The sequence below is a fragment of the Elephantulus edwardii genome, unplaced genomic scaffold, assembly GCF_000299155.1.
Source record: "Elephantulus edwardii isolate Elephantulus edwardi_28Jun2011 unplaced genomic scaffold, EleEdw1.0 scaffold00532, whole genome shotgun sequence".
In the NCBI taxonomy this organism is placed as follows: Eukaryota; Metazoa; Chordata; class Mammalia; order Macroscelidea; family Macroscelididae; genus Elephantulus; species Elephantulus edwardii.
In genome coordinates this window covers 367,296-371,332 of record NW_006400282.1, presented here as the reverse complement: position 1 = coordinate 371,332, position 4,037 = coordinate 367,296, and positions in this window count along the sequence as shown.

Genomic DNA, 4,037 nt, shown 5'->3' with positions numbered 1-4,037 from the left:
TCTTTCTATCAACCCTATTCACTGACCAACTCTCCGATGCATAGCACATAACTGCGAAGACCATAAACTGGATCAGGTGCACCTTAGTCTCCAGTCTGATGTCATTGCTCTTCAGTACTCTTGAGAGATTCCTCACAGCTGGTTTTCCCAGTTCAACTCGTCTCTTGATTTCCTGGCTGCTGTTACCAAGGGTGTTGATTGTGGAGCCAAGCAAACTAAAACTGTTAACTATCTCAATCTCTTCATCATCCATACTGATGCTGCCAATACAAGTATTTACAGTAATAATAAATATCTATGTAACAAGTTCATGTACATACAATACTGTACTTTCTTAGAGTACATTTAAGAGTATATGCTTCAGCTTGCAAGAGCAGCATTGAATCTTGAGTATCACCTGTCTCTTGAGTGTTGCAGCACTCTGTTTTATTTTCTTGCAAAAACATTACCATGAATGAACCATGGTTTCCAAATGCAGCAAAACCAATTCTAGTGAAAACAGCAAGAAAAGACAGAGAAAGTATTGATTTATAACTTGAACAAAGATTTTAAACAACATAAAGATAGAAACTAATACTAAGAATGACAGAAGAAGAATCGATGACTTTTGAGTTTTGGTGCTGGAGAAGAGTATCGAACATATATACCATGCGCTGCCAGGAGAATAAACAGGTCTGTCCTGGAGAGATGGAGGCAAGAATATTTAAACTTCATCTCACATATTTTGGGCATGTTGCCGGGAGGGACCAGTCCTTTGAAAAAGTGGTCATGCTTTGAAGGGTGGAGTGTCAGCCCAGGAGAGGAAGACCCATTGCCACGTAGGCCAGGCCTGGTCTGGAGTATCACTGATCGTCCAGCAGGTGGCACTATTCCCTTTATGCACTCTAACACATGGCCGTGGAGTCTCCTGGTTGACTCCTGTAGTGGACTCACAGCTCACCCTTCAGCACGTGTTCAAGGTTATATAAACTGCGCAGGAGAAAATTTCCCAGCTTTCTCTTGAAGAACCACTGGTAGACTCAAACCACCAAGGAAGCGAGACTATTGAATAAGCAGCATAATTCCCTATGGACTGTACCATGAGAGTTCTTCGTGGATGCTAGTACCAAACTCCAATGTAGTTTAGATATCTGGCTTTCGAAGACTTGTAGAATCTGTTTATTGTAATATTATAATATTATATTATAATAATATTATTCTTTACACTGACAACTGTTCTTTGTAGGACTGGAATAGCAGTAACTACCTAACTAAACTTTCTATGCGTCAGAGAGCTGGACAGTGATTAGGGAGGATAGAAGAAGAATTGATGCCTTTGAGCTGTGGTGTTGGAGAAGAGTATTGAATATACCATGGACTGCTCAGAGAATGAACAGGTTCATCCTAGAGAGAGTTAAACCAGGCTACTCCTTGGAGGCAAAGATTCTGAAGCTTTGTCTGACATACTTTGAACATGTTGCAAGGAGGGACTGGTCCTTGGAGAGGGATATCATGCTTTGGAGGCTGGAGGGACAGTGCAGGAGTGGAAGACCCTCTATGAGGTGGATTGATTCAGTGACTGGGGTAATGGGGATAGTTGTGTAGGAGACAGTGAGATTGGCACAGGATAGAGCAGTGTTTAGGGCTGTTGTCCAGAGGGTCGCTATGAGTCACAGGCGACTGGAGGGCACATAACAACAACAACAACAACAACACATATCTAAACACCAATTTGGTGCTAGACGTTCTCCTCCTTAGATCTAAGTATTTACCACTTTCTGTCTAAATACTTAGAATTCTATGGGCGGTGTTAGCAATGCCAAAGGTCTTTAAAAATGTACAATGGTTCATATTTGAAAAGGACACTGAGAAACCCTGAAGCAATGTTTCTCAATTTAAAAAAAAATTATCTGTCTTTTTATCTTATGATAAAAATTCCACACATTCTTGAAGCTTCTGCAACTTCCTGTCAGGACTCACTGACAAACAGGATTTGAGGTCTACCTCCTGAATATTCTTCCTAGAGAGGATTTTATCCGGCTTTGCTTTACATGGTTGTGTTATGAAGACAGTTGTTATTTTTCGCTTTCAAATATAATACAGCACTCTTCCAAATTTGATATTGCTGTTTCAGAGAGTCTGCTAAACTTGCCACAAACCAAAAATACTATAGTAAAAAGAAACAACATCAATATAATAAGTGAATGAAGCACCTTTTCAGGTATTACCTCTTGTCATAGGAAGCTCTGGTGGCTTAGTGGTAAGGAGTTGTGCTGCCACCCCAAAAGTCAGCAATTTGAGTCCGTCAGCTGCTCCATGGAAGAAAGATAGGCAATCTCTTTTCAGATATGAGTCAATTCTGACTTGAAGGTAATAAACAACATGCAACACAACTTCTTATCATAGCTCCATTCATCATTGTTTGGTGTCTTCAAGTAGTGTCGAATCATAGTGACAGCAATGATGAGCCCAGTGTTTCAGGCCACTGTGTTGACAACATCATGTCTAAAGTCTTCCTCTTTCATTGCATGTTGTCTACTTTGCCAAACATGATACCTTTCTCCATTGACGGGGCCCTTTTGATAACATGCCCAATATATCATCCTCACTTCTAAGAAGCATTCTGCCTGTAATTCCATGAGAATTTTGTTTATTCTCTTGGACTTCCATGACTTAATACGTAATATATTTAATATTATTTGCCAATGCCATAATTCAAAGGCATTATTTCTTTTCAAGGTTTCTTTATTTGTTACTCAATTTTTATGTGTACATGTTGTTGTCGTTATGTGTGTACATATTTAATCGTGTGTACATGAGGTGATTAAAAAGACCATGATTTAGACCAGATAGGCTGTAGTTTTACAAATAGACCGTAGTTTTAAAAGGGACACCTTTGCTTGTTAGCAATTGAAAGATGTCTTTGGTCTGCCCACTGAGAAACATTGCTTGATCTTTTGACTGCTGCTTCCATACATGTTGATTGTGCATCAAAATAAAATTGAATTCTTGACAACGTCACTCTCTGATCTGTTTATCATGATGTTATTTTTGGTGCAATTGTGAGGATTTTTGTTTTCTTTACGTTGAAGTGTAATCGATATTGAAGGCTACAGGTTTTGAGTTTTCTCAGTAAGTGCCCCAAGCCTTACTTGTTTTCTGCCTATGAGGCCGTGTTTTTTATATGACACAGGTTGCTCTTGAGTCTTTCTCCAGTCTTGAAGCCATAGTCTTCACATGGTCTTTTTCTCAACATATGGACTGAACAGATATCAGAAGAGGATACAACTCTGATGTTAAATCATGAAGGATTCCCTTGCTTTGTTCTGATGACTGTTGCCTGGTCTATGTTCTGGCTCAGCAGGAGCACAATTAAGTGTTCTTGAATTTCCATTCTTCTCAATCTTGTATATAATTTATTATGTTATCTGTATTTATTTTGGATAACAAGGTCAATAAAATACAAATAAACATCTTTCTGGTATTCTGTGCTTTCGGCCAAGATCTGACATCAGCAATGATATCCACTCCACTGAATCTACCTTGACTTATGGCAGTTCTCTGTGAATGTACTGACATATGCATTTTTAAGTTATCCTCAGCAAGATTTGCTTGCATGTGATATTGTTCCATAGTTTCTGTGTTCCAGTGGATCATGGTGTGGTTTTGATTTTAACTGGCAAAAATAATAATATTTTGCTTTGAAATTTTCTATTTATTTTTCTTCATAATTTCTTTCATTAACTTCAGCTTCTTTGCCTTCTAGAATAAGTTTCAGAGTCTCACATCCATTTTGAAATTTTCCTAATCTTTTGCTTTCTTCGTGTATTGTCAGCCTACAACTTGCATGGCCGTCAGTCATTAGTTTTCAGTATATCAACCAGATTCTTGAGATGGTCTCTGAATGCCGATGGAATAGTCCTGATGTTGTATTTTGGCTCTGGTGGCTTTGTGTTCGGTTTCTTTAGCGGCAATGTGAAGTTGTGTATGAGCATTTAATGGTTAGTTCCACAGTTGGCCCCTGCCCTTGTTATCTTTTTTCTTTTCTTTTTTTTTTT